This window comes from Mercenaria mercenaria, chromosome 7 (genome assembly GCF_021730395.1).
Source record: "Mercenaria mercenaria strain notata chromosome 7, MADL_Memer_1, whole genome shotgun sequence".
In the NCBI taxonomy this organism is placed as follows: domain Eukaryota; kingdom Metazoa; phylum Mollusca; class Bivalvia; order Venerida; family Veneridae; genus Mercenaria; species Mercenaria mercenaria.
The window spans coordinates 16328446-16342822 of NC_069367.1; positions in this window are offsets into that span (position 1 = coordinate 16328446).

Below are 14377 nucleotides of genomic sequence, written 5' to 3' on the forward strand. Positions count from 1 at the left end.
CATCATCATTTCAGTTTCCATGCATGGAAATAATAAAAGTATCTGCTCTCAAGCCTGAAATTAAATAAGCCAAAACAAGAAAAAAAATAAATGCAAAATTATTTTATGTTAAGTTTGCTTAAATAAGGAAAGAATTCAATATTGCAGAAGTGAGCTACATGAAAACAATTCTGACAGACTGGCCAGTCCTGGTAGAGGATGGCAAACATTCATAGAAATCTGAAAGAGAGAAAATCCTGCCTGGTCCTGGCAGGCCTTGAACCTGAAAAAAATACAAAACCTGCCTTATGTATGTTCCGTCCAAGTAAAACATGCATTAGAAGACATAGGCAGGGTATTGACCTGAAATGAATAAGAAATCCTTGCAATCCCTGATTTCCGTCTCACTCAACAAAGGAACAACTATCATCTAGCAACCCGCCGGCAAGGATTGCAGATCAGTCACCCCCACACGCTTTATCTTGCGGACATATAGGCACCGGGTCCTCGATAGTCACGACAGCAGTCTTGATCAACAGTTAAGGAATCTGCAAGGCCTTGAAACCTGAAAGAAATATTCTGCTGCTTCTGTATCCTCTGCAGTCTTTGGCAGACCCTGGACCTGGAAAAGATGAAATCCTGCCCACCTCATAAAGGTTGTCCTAGGCAGGTCTTGACGCTGAAAGAAAATCCTGCCGACTGTATGTATGGACGGGACATACAGTCAGTTGTCATTGGCAGGCTTTGTCTCTGAAAGAAATTAAAATCCTCACAATCCCTGATTCCCATCTCTCAAAACACAGGAATAACTTTCATGTAAACACTGCCGGCACAGAATTGTAGAAAAGAAGTTACTCCAACGTAAAAATCTTGCGAACATATAGGCACCGGATTGTCCTCGATGGTCACGCTAGCATGTCTTGATCAATAGTAAAGGGATCTGTCAGGCCTTGGCAGCTGTAACAAAATGCAACTCTGCCAATCTTTTGAAGCAGCATCTCCTCAGCAGTCTGGAAGATTGGCAGAAAAATAAAACAAAAGGAAAAAAGCTCACTCCTATAGTCTTTAAAAGTATAAAAAAAATGTCCATACCCTATCAAACCGTAACTAATGCAACATCAAGTTTAAAATTATTCAAACTGAAACTTACACCAAAATTGCTTTAAACTTCTGATTAAATTTACAAAACCTAAGTGGGTCACAATAGTGCTAGATTGCCTGACCATGCTTTTTTCTGTGGTCTAGTTTTTGACCTCAAATGGTTTAGTTTCCAACTGAACCTTCCACTTTACATAATACCTGGTGACTTTAAACACAAGATGACCAAGTTGAACATAAATTTAATTCAATTCCAAAAATAACCCAAGTTTCTATTTTGACCTTTAGACTGTTAGAAAATATCTCTACTATTGCATTTACATGAGATTTCTATCCGATACCATTTTTTAAGTGTTTTTTTTTTCTTTTTCTTTTTACCCAAGATATTCAAGCATGTATATTGATTTCATTTCTGACAGGCTTTTTGCAAGATAGGTAGGAGATGTCTCCTCTATGGTGCTAACATGGATTTTTTACGATTGGCCTAGTATATAGCTGGTGACAAAGTAAATACACTGCACTCTGTATCTGCTTCTTTAAACAAGAGGACCATGATGGTCCTGAATCGCTCACCTCTTCCCACATGACCCAGTTTTGAGTATGACGTCGTTTTTTTTCTATTATTTGACATAGTGACCTAGTTTCTGAGCTCATGTGACCCAGTTTTGAACTTGACCTAGATATTATCAAGATAAAAATTCTGACCAATTTTCATGAAGATCCATTGAAAAATATGGTCTCTAGAGAGGTCACAAGGTTTTTCTATTATTTGACCTATTGACCTAGTTTTCGAAGGTACGTGACCCTGTTTTAAATTTTACCTAGATATCATCAAGGTGAACATTCTCACTAATTTTCATGAAGATCTCATGAAAAATATGGCCTCTAGAGAGGTCACAAGGTTTTTCTATTTTTATATCTACTGACCTAGTTCTTGACCACACGTGACCCAGTTTCGAAACTGATCTAGATATCATCAAGGTGAACATTCATATCAATTTTCATGAAGATCCATTGAAAAATATGGCCTCTAGAGAGGTCAAAAGATTTTAATAATTTTAGACCTACTGACATAGTTTTTGACCGCAGTTGACCCAGTTTCAAATATGACCTAGATATCATCAAGATGAACATTCAGACCAACTTTCATACAGATCCCATGAAAAATATGGCCTTTAGAGTGGTCACAAGGTTTTTCTATTATTTGACCTACTGACCTAGTTTTTGATGGCACGTGACCCACTTTCGAACTTGACCTAGATATCATCAAGATGAACATTCAGACCAAATTTCATACAGATCCCATGAAAAATATGGCCTCTAGAGAGGTCACAAAGTTTTTCTATTATTTGACCTACTGACCTAGTTTTTGACAGCACGTGACCCACTTTCAAATTTGACCTAAATATCATCAAGATGAACATTCTGACCAATTTTCATGAAGATCTCATGAAATATATGGCCTCTAGAGAGGTCACAAGGTTTTTCTATTTTTAGACCTACTGACCTAGTTCTTGACCACACATGACCCAGTTTCAAACCTGACCTAGATATCATCAAGATGAACATTCAGACCAACTTTCATACAGATCCCATGAAAAATATGGCCTCTAGAGAGGTCACAAGGTTTTTCTATTATTTGACCTACTGACCTAGTTTTTGATGGCACGCAACCCAGTTTCAAACTTGACCTAGATATCATCAAGGTGAACGTTCTAACCAATTTTCATGAAGATCTTGTGAAAAATATGGCCTCTAGAGAGGTCACAAAGTTTTTCTATTTTTAGACCTACTGACATAGTTTTTGATGGCACTTGACCCAGTTTCAAACTTGACCTAGATATCATCAAGGTTAACATTCTGACCAATTTTCATGAAGATCTTGTAAAATATATGGCCTCTAGAGAGGTCACAATGTTTTTCTATTTTTAGATCTACTGACCTAGTTTTTAACGACACGTGACCCAGTTTCGAACTTGACCTAGATATCATCAAGATGAACTTTCTGACTAATTTTCATAAAGATCCCATGAAAAATGTGACCTCTAGAGTAGTCACAAGCAAAAGTTTACGGAAGCACGACGGACGACGGACACCGCGCGATCACAAAAGCTCACCTTGTCACTTTGTGACAGGTGAGCTAAAGATAATTTGATTTGGTTTCCTATTAATAGGACAGGAAAACAATATGAAACAAGAAACGCGGCAATGCCAGGAAACCAGGTTTTCAACACTTTTCATAAGAATAAAAAAGTATACTGAATCACAGTGCACCACTTTAAAGCACAACCCTAACCCTAACCCTATTTTTAGTAACAATGACCTTGACCTTGATCCCAGAAACCCCAAAATCAATCCCAAGCTACAACTTTATATAAGTTTTCTATACACCAAGTTTCATCATGATAGCTCATTCCTAAGTTAAGTTATTGACCGGAAACCCTTTTTCTATTTTAAGTAACAGTGACCTTGACCTTGACCCCAGAAACCCCAAAATCAATCCCAGCCTTTGTCTTGATATAAGCTACATACATACCAAGTTTTATTCAAATATCTTTACCGAAACATAAGTTATTGACCGGAAACCCTTTTTCTATTTTATGTAACAGTGACCTTGACCTTGACCCCAGAAACCCCAAAATCAATCCCAGCCTTTGTCTTGATATAAGCTACATACATACCAAGTTTTATTCAAATATCTTTACCGAAACAAAAGTTATTGACCGGAAACACTAGTTTGACGCTGCCGCCCACCCATCCGCCCGCCCGACCAACGACATACCCCAATCTAATAACTCAGGTTTTCGTTGAAAACCTGGTTAATTACACTATCAAGACATTACTCAAGAGCCAATGACTCATGGGTTATTGGATCAATCTTGCCAATTATTGTCTTGCAACAATTTGTGTTCAAGGTCTATAACTCTGGTTTTATAAAAATGCTCTTGCCAAAAACCTTATCACAAACATTCTAGGAAATGTAACATGTAACCTTGGTGAGTTTTTGAATAATTTTGTCTACTACTGAACTTTAACAAAATACTTTATATTATCTAATTACAAATATCTTTAGTTAAAATTTTGATTGGCTTTACAAAAAGTTGCCCATAGGATTAAATGTTGAAGAAAGTTAAGATCAACTCTTGCATCCATTCATCTCATTCACCTTGCCACTTAACTTTCCATATTATATCAACTTTAGACTTTTCCAATTTACCTAAAAAAATTATTCCCCAAACAGACATAGCAAATGCCAATGAATTTAATAAAAATAATTCATTTCAGTAAATTTGATTCATAAAGGAAACTATTACCAATTAAAGCCTTGATACAGCAACTTTCTATCTTATTATTTTTTTTCTTGGCCTTGTAACCCAGTAAATGAACCCTGTTTAAATGAAATGCACTATTAACCAAATTGAAGCAACTGAAGTTCATGCCTTGCTTGCTTTTAAACATCAGCCACTGAGAATAGTACAAATACTAAGAAATAGCAACCAACACTTCACTTAAGTGAACCTTGTCAAACAATGCCAGAGATACCAAGAGTGTAGAAGTCGCAATATATACCCTTCAAATTAATTGATATTTTCTATAATACTCTTCTTAATAGATTTAAATTTTGCAATTTTGATTTATTCAAGGGCAATTACTCTAGAAAACTGGTCCTGACTAGCAAATTATCAGAAATGACCGAGAAATATCCGGCATGCACGAGATCAAAGAACAAGAGATGTCCCTAAGACATTAATGCTCTACTATTTGAATCAGGAATATTACCCTAATTTTTAAAATACTTACAGAGTTGAATGCAAAACTTTAACCAGGATTTACTTAGTCCAAAAAAAGGTGGGGGGCATAATTTGGCAATTTGGCTAAAATGAATATCAGAGTTATGGGATTTGATGCTATCATCTATTTTTATAACCCTATAATATAACCACTTGTAAAGTTCCATTATTAAAGTAACTGAAAATAATGCTCTCATATAAGTTTTAGAAAACAACCATTATCGTGCAGGTTTTAAAAGCTTCAAGTTTTGCTTTCTTTCATTTACTAACAAGAGCGCCGCCAAGCAGGGCAATATACGCCCGAAGGCTTACATCATAGGATGGGAGCAAAATTTTAAGAACTTGACTGTTGTAGCCCCAAAGGACTGGAACAACAAAAGGATAACTTCAAAAAAACAAATCTAAGTCCACAAAAAAAATATTCAAAGTCTACAAAAAAAATCCTTATCAGGTATAGGTATGTAAAAATACACCTTAAAATCTGAGGTACCATCCATGTTGTACCACAGAAAAGTGGTCTCGGTTTTTCCCTACGGCCAATAATAAAAAAGTTTCAAAATAAGCTATTTATAGTAACATAAAAGGGAAGTAATTCAAAAAAAATTATTGTAAGTACAAAAAAGAGATCTGCCAATTAAAAACAAGAGCACTGCAATGCAGAGCAATATACACAACGCAAAGTCATATATGACCTTTGACCCTTAAGTGTGACCTTGACCTTGAAGCGAGTCATCCGGAACATACGCTCTGCACATCGTCTTGGTGTGGTGAACATTTGTGTCAAGTTTCTTTGAAATCCTTCAAGGGGTTCAAGAGTTACAGAGCGGACACGAAACAAAGTGATATGACTTTTGACCCCTAAGTGTGACCTTGACCTTGAAGCAAGTCATCCGGAACATGTGCTCTGCACATCGTCTTGGTGTGGTGAACATTTGTGTCAAGTTTCTTTGAAATCCTTCAAGGGGTTCAAGAGTTACAGAGCGGACACGAAACAAAGTGATATGACCTTTGACCCCTAAGTGTGACCTTGACCTTGAAGCCAGACATCCAAAACATGCGCTCTGCACATCGTATCAGTGTGGTGAACATTTGTGTAAAGTTTCCTTGAAATCCTTCAAGGGGTTCAAGAGTTACAGAGCGGACACGAAATTGCTTGCGGACAGACGGACACCAGCGTCATAACATAATACGTCCCTTCGGGCGTATAAAAAAGGATCCTATCAAACATGGAAAAATCATACAAGCTTAATTGTTTTGAATTACTTTCTGTGGTAGGTTTAAATTGTAAGTGTTACTTTAATATTAACTTGATAGGTCCCATATTTCCATAATGATTAACTTACAATCTTCTAGTTTAAACAATTATGCAATCAGAACTTGCTAAATACTGAAAGACTTCGGTCAAGAGCAACAGGTAGAAGACTGGAAGTTATACAGCCTGTAAGAAGAAAAGAAAGCTAGCTTGCTGTATACAACCATACAAGGTAGCAGCTTTGGCTAGCCTGATGGATGAAATATACTGCCTGGTAGCACACAGGAGAGTTAGTTAGATGTACTGTAGAGACCATAATGAAATATACTACCAATAAGACCCTATAGGATAGATGAGCTTATAGGAATATATAGGGTAGGCTATAAGAAGCAAAGAATGGTAAATGATTCCTAGAAGAAACATGGGCTGGCTGGCAGTATGCAGCGTCTCTCTCGGTAGCAGCTTCAGCTGGCTTGGTGGATGAAATATACAACCTGGCAGCACATGTGAGAGCTAGATGGATATAATATGGGTCCTAATGGTAGTTACAAGGAAGCAATATATACCATACTAGCATCATGGAGGGACACCATGGGATAGCTAGCTAGAGTTATGTGGATATAATAGTTGTGGATATTATAGTTAGCTTGAAGACATATACCGGTACCCTAGTAGCATCATGGGGGAACACCATGGGATAGCTAGCTAATTTGGTGGGTATCATAGTGAAATAGGATAGGAAAAGAAGTTAGATGGGAAAGTTAGCTAAATGCAGATACAAGCACAGTGGACAAGCTGCATTGATAGAAAAGCAACAGAGCAGGATAAAGAAAATTGATCTTATCTTTCAGTCTTTAAATGCAGAGCTTTTTTCAAAATAGTACTATCAATAATTCATGTGATCACTAGATATTTCACTCAAATTCAACAAAATATATGAAAAACTACTTACAGTAACCAGTGCTTAAGCTTATGCTAAGGGGGCATGAGAGGTATAGCACATTTCATTACCTCTCAAAACTTATCTCATTCATACCAAGTATACTAGTAACTTTCCACAGGATGTTCTTATATATTTTTTTCCAATTTTTCAGCATATTCATTTTAAAGACTTAAACTGCCGCAGTCTTTTATTTTTAGCTCTAAATTTACAAGCACAAATTAGTGAAATGTTAGTCTCTATTTCATAGTACAAATTAAACCACACTGATGAATACTGCTGAAGTGAGCAGGCTAAGATGTAACATTGAGGGAAGTGAAGACCTGAACATTTGCTTTGCTTATGTCAGTGCTGGACTCGGCGATAATTTTGCTAAATGCATTTTCAGTTTTCAAAAGATGTTAAGATTTTAATTTTTCATAGATTTTCAAACAAACACTTTCACTGCAAAGACAGAAATGTTCTATCAAAACTGTTCTATATTAAAAATCTTTTTGTTGTTGCCGACAGGAATCTGCCTTACAAATATATGCTTTGAATTTCTATAATTATATGCTTTGAATTTCATAAAAATAAAAATCAAGAAAGAAAGATGTATAAATGTATCATTTTTTTTTATTTATCTGTTAAATTATCAAAAAGTAGTTCTAAAGAAAAGTCTACATGACATACAAATTCAAGAATCACGCAATGTCTGTGAAATAAACACCATTCAAAATAAAGTAAGTTCTTAAAGTAAGCAATAACAAAAATATGCCTTTTCCCCTTATCATCCCCTTTGTGTAAAACTGTATACATCCTAAAATTTTAGCTATAATTACTAATAACAAACAATCAAGTATAAGGTAGATAGGACAGTTTTTATTTTCTAACTTGTATGAAAACTATCTTGAATAAATATAGGATACATTTGTATGTGGTAAATAGGGTTGGCAGGCCAATGGTAAACAGACCATCTCTAAATCCTGAAATACAGTAGTTCAATATTAGTCTGACAGTAGCCAGTATTTCTTAACCAAGTCCTATGATATTCCAAACAGCTAAGCTTCACATCAAAATTGTTTGACACTTGATCTGTTCTGACATTAATCCATAGCAAGCTATTATAACCAGCTGCAAGTATTTTTTTTGAAAGATGATCAACACCATAAGAATGTTTGACTCAATTCAGGAGAAATGTGACTTTTTTAAATTGTGTTTATCAGCTGAAAAATGACCTGTAATACAGTTCACATCTTGACCTAGAAAAGAATGGTGTCTTTAAATGCAGTTACATGAACCAGCAGCCATTCCACCTATTTCCCTTGTCAATTTTTTTTTTCAGTGCTTTGAAAGATTGGTGGCATCTTGGTCAAAGTGTACTGATTTTCTAGCTAACCATCTAATATTGATAACAAAAAATACATTATCTAACATACACATGTTTCTTTACAATTTCCCCATACCAGCTATAAAAGCAGTTGAAAGATTACAAATGCCTCCAAAATGAATGATACTGTCACTAAATGCAATTTAAACCTGAATCGGAAGCACTTCCCCGCTACTGATGTAATAATGTATGTAAAGAAATTTGACAAAAATTATTTAATAGTCTGATACCACTAGAGCCCTTTCATGTTATATGAAGAATCCAGTCCCTTTTAAATGATATGCTTGTAACTTGTAGCCAAAAGTAAGTGATTCTGACACTTTGGTTTATTCATAGATCCTTAACCAGTACCTCTTTGCCAGTTTATATTGGGTAATTATTGACCAGAAATTGTTTTCTACTCTTAGTACCAATGACCTGACTCCAGTAGCCTTTAATACAAACTGTATAAGCTTATAATCTTGCTATACACTAAGTTTGGTGACAATATGCTGTTTAAGTAACGGTGACCTTGACTTCATTTGGCATGGAGACCCCCAGTCTTAAGCCTTTTCTCTTCAAAAGCTTTCTATCAAGTTTCATTGCAATATCTAATCCATAATTTCAAACTTGCTACACACCATGTTCGGTGACAACTAAATTATTGCCTGAAACCCCATTTGATGCAGTTAACCTAGCCCCACTGTTTTAACTAATTCAATTACCACAACTGGCAGAAAACTGTATACAGTGACCCCAACTGCCTTAATACAATCCCAAGCTAAGGCTAAACATAAGTTTAGTGAATAAATATCAATTTTAACTACAACCCAGACTGACCATGCTTGTCAGCCCAAACTTGGTAACCAGGATTTTCAAAATTGGACCATGTGATAATGATTCCTTGAAATCCCTTGAAATCTTAAAAGTTATTTCTGAATGAACAATCTGGAGGAAAAGTGCCATTGTCTGTGACCTTATCTTTGAGGGACATAATTGACTCTCAACATATCTTCTCATTATGCTTAACTTTTGATAAAAGTTTCATTGGAATCCATTGAATACTTTAAAAGTTTAAATATAGCTGAGACACAAAATAAGTATTACAGTCCTTTTAATGTGTAATACTGGTGACCTTGACATTTGCTGTACTGACCTCAGACTGACTGTTTTCCATAACATAACATCATGCTGAACATTTTATTTAAATTACACTAGATGTTTTGGAGATACTAACAGTGTGATTATATGAGAATATGAAAATAGTCAAAATTTGATGGTACATTATACTAAATTTGACTTGAAACTTTATGAGGAAGTGGCAAGCATAGTGCAAGGTGCATGCTGGGATGCTGAACAATGCAGAACAGTGCAAGGGAAGGATGCAACGGGTAGGAAGAACATAAAGTCCCAGGTCAAAATTGTAGTATAATGAACTTAGAAAATTGTGAAACCATAAAAAGATAATGTAACAGCAGACGTACATTATGCAGAAAGCCTGCCTCAAATTTCACTAAGTTGTTGAATTTTTTACAAAATATTATTCTTATTTAAGCTAAACAGAGTAAGAGCAATATAATTAGGTTTAAATGTGCTATAAAGTGTAACCAATTCGCAAAATCTAATCATTTAAAATTTAATACAGAAAGATTAATGCCAAAACAGGATACTGGTTGCAGAGAGCCAATCAATCTTCAAATTCTGACAATGGCTTTTTAGATTTGGAACCCCCAATGTTGTTCAAAGGAAATTAACTTGTTCAGAGCCCTACCATGCAAGTAAATGATTTTAATAGTGATATTGGTTGGCTCCGAGCCTGACATACTTTTCCAACTAAACTTGGCAAATACAATGTATAGTGTAAACCAACTTGACTATTGAGAGGACATTGGTTAAGACCTGACATGGTTTTCCCAATTAACGTTTGATGCATACTGGTTCAAATCTATTGTAAACCAAATTGTCTAATGAGAGAATAGTGGTTAAAACCCAACATGGTTTTCCCAATTAACTTTTAGAGGATACTGGTTCAAATCTATTTTGTACAAAGTTGACTATTGACAGCATACTGGTTTACACCTGATACGTTTTCCCAATTAACTTTTAGAGGATACTTATTCAAATATAGTGTAAACCATCTTGAATTTTGAGAGGACATTGGGTAAGACCTGACATGGTTTTCCCAAATTAACTTTTAACGTATACTGGTTCACATCTATTGTAAACCAGTTGACTGACAGAAGAGTGGTTGAAACATGACATGGTTTTCTCAATTAACTTTTAGAGGATACTGGTTCAAATCTATTGTAAACCAAGTTGAATACTGAGAGAGTACTTGTTTAGACCTGATGTGGTTTTCCCAATTATGTTTTGGAGGATACTACTTCAGATCTAGTGCAAATCAAAATAACATCTAAATCTTTTAAGATATTTCTTCATAACATTCAAATGTTTTTCCAAAATTAATATTTCAGAGTACACTGGTTCAGATCTATTGCAAATCAAGACAATGACTATTGAGAGTACACTGGTTTAAAGCATTGATATGTTTTTCCCAATTAATTTATTGTGAGGATACTGGTTCATTTCTCTGGCAAATTAAAATTTTGCAATTTGCTTTCCAGATAACACATTTCATAGTTTTCGAATGACCTGACCCAAACAAAATCAAAACTTATTTACCAACAAACTTGAGCATATAATCAGCATATACATGTGCTGTGTAAAAATAATTGAGTTATGGCCCTTTTAATGGTTACCACATCCAAATGTATCAATATTAATAGTAAACCAAACCTTTTCATGTATTAAATTTCTTGACAATCTTCAAAATATATAGCCTACATAAACTACTACTTGTACATTGAAATATTAAAACAGTAAAACCATACAAATCAATGATTTCGACCTTCGTATGTCACAAATGGAATGATGGTCCATAGTGCAAAGACCTTGAACCATAACTGAATTTTAGGATATGTACAGTTTCATCTCCCCTTTGTGTGATGGCAATTTTAATGTACTAAACAGAACTCAAATTACACTGAATATATTGACAGATGGCAATGAGAAGAAATGCAATATGCAAGAACCATAACTCTGAACTGATTATTTACAAGTTTATTTTCTCATATTTTTTACGAATTTTTATTGAATTCACACAATTATTTGATATAGGTACTGGTATCTAGGATGAAACTAGAATTTTCAAGCCAAAATGGCACAATATTTATTTGTTGAGACAAAAATATTACACCAATTTTAAAAAAGACTGCTCCTTGCATGTCAAAGTTACAGCTCAGAAAAGACCTAACATGACCTTTGACCTCTTTATTAATGAAATCTTGACCTTTGAGATAGAAACCTGCATCTTACTCCAAACACTGTTTCACTGTGGCAAACAGTTATGGCCCTGACAAGGCCTTACATGAACTTTAACCCCTATATGTGACCTTAACCTTCAAGAAATAATATGAAGATTGATCCATGCATGTCAATGTTGCAGCTTGGACAAGCTGTATTCCCTTTGATACCCTTAAGTGTGACCATAACCTTTGAATGAGGAGCCTGCTGCTTGTGCTCTATAGGCAAATAAATCTGTCAAATATAAAGAAATACTGCTCATGCATGACAAAGCTATCACCCACATGAAATTAGATAGACGTAAGACCTAGCAAATAACCATGGATTTTACAGAAAACTGGTTCAAGCATAACACAACATGACCACTGCGCTTTATCAGAAAAAAATTACTTATCGCCAAATCACTCTGAAGAAAATCGAGAAAAAACAACAAATACAAGTTGAAACAAAGAGCAAAACTCTATTTAAACATTCTTTTTTTGAATTATTTTACCTTCCTTCCTTGCTTTGTGTTCTTGTTATTTTGATCCTTTACCAACTGTCTGCTGAATGAACATGCACTCTCAACAAGCGTCAGATGATTACCATTGGTTAGCTGTAGAATAAAGGTATACAGTAGTAAGTAAATTTATTTACTTATTCACCGCGAGGGGAGCGGTGGTCTAGTGGATAAGGTGTCGGCCGCTCAATCCAGGGATCGTGGGTTCGAGTCCTATTGGGGTCACGACCATGACTTCTCATATGACACCAGTACTGGTTTTTCCAGGAAGCAGACTCGAGAGTGGTTCCAATAAGCTTAAAGCTTTCATCACAATCGAGCTAAAATAAATTAGTATAAACTAAAAAACTAAATAAATTTACAATATGTTTTATACAAAACTAGCAATGTAACAGTCATTAATTCATAAAATATTGGTGCAAGAGTTATGCACCTTGTGCCAAATGGTGTGGGTGATGTGGTGGAACAACTACTACAAGTTTTAATCAAATCCATTTTGTAATAACTATAATATAGTGAAAATGCATCAAAATTAACCTTAATTCGAAGTAAAAGGCGACATAATTCATTAACAAGAGCTGTTGGCGGGCAGCAATGCTCCAATATTCAAAAGCCTTGTCAACTGAATGAATACAAAAGTCAACAAGAGCTATCTGCAAGACAGCGCGCTAGACTTTTCTCAGTACTTGACTCTGAATTAGAGCTTTGCCAGTAAAAAACAAGAGCTGTCGGAGGACAGCAACGCTCGACTATTCAACAGCCTTGTCGACTGAATGAATAGGAAAGTCGAAAAAGGGGCATAATTTAAAAAAAAGCAAAATAGGGTTATGGAACCTACATAGTGCTTATCAGCTCATGACAGTGGACAAGTGTGTGAAGATTCAATCCATTCCCATTAGTGGGTACTGAGATACCAGCTTACATATAAGAATTTAACCCAAAACTCCTAAGTTTAAAAAGGGGCATAATTTTGTAAAATGCAAAGTTGAGTTATTGACCCTTTGCACTGCATGTCATATCATGACAGTGAACAAGTGTGTGAAGTTTCAATCCTTTCCCATTAGTGGATACTGAGATACCAGCTTACATACAAAACCTTAACCAAAAAATTCTAAGTCGAAAAAGGGGCATAATTTTGTAAAAAAGCAAAACAGAGTTATGGAACCTGCTTTGTGTATGTCAGATCATGACAGTGAACAAGTGTGTGAAGTTTCAATCCATTCCAATTAGTGAGTACTGAGATACCAGCTTACATACAAAACCTTAACCAAAAAATTCTAAGTCGAAAAAGGGGCATAATTTTGTAAAAAAGCAAAATAGAGTTATGAAACCTGTGCAACGTAAGTCAGTTTATCACAGTGAATATGTGTGTGAAGTTTCAATCCATTCCCACAAGTGGTTGCTGAGATACCAGCTTACATACAAAACCTTAACCAAAAATTTCTAAGTCAAAAAAGGGGCATAATTTTGTAAAAAAGCAAAAAAGAGTTATGGAACCTGTGCAACGTAAGTCAGTTTATCACAGTGAATAAGTGTGTGAAGTTTCAATCCATTCCCACAAGTGGTTGCTGAGATACCAGCTTACATACAAAAACTTAACCAAATCGGGACGCAGACGCGGACGCATAGGCGAGTCCAATAGCTCTACTATTCTATGAATAGTCGAGCTAAAAATTCCAAGTAAAAACAAAGACATAAATCTGTCAAAATCAAAGTAATGGGGATTGTTCCTGGTGTAGATTTTGATAGTAAATAACCTTTTTAAGTTTCTAGTCAAAAACTTTAATAGAGATATTTGACTTTATCAAAAATTTTATCAAACAATTCTAAGTTAAAAAGGGGCATAATTCTGTCAAAATTCAATCAGAGTTGTAAAAATGCAAAACAGGGTTATGGAACCTGCACAGTGCCTATCAGCTCGTAACAGTGGACAAGTGTGTAAAATTATAATCCATTTCCTTTAGTGGGTACTAAGATACCATCTTACATCTAAAAATCTAAATCTAAACAGGAGGGCAAAGATGGCCCTTGGTAACTCACCTGTGTTACACACCATAACAGTATAAACATGTTTTACCTAGTGATTACACAGAGACAAATATGACCA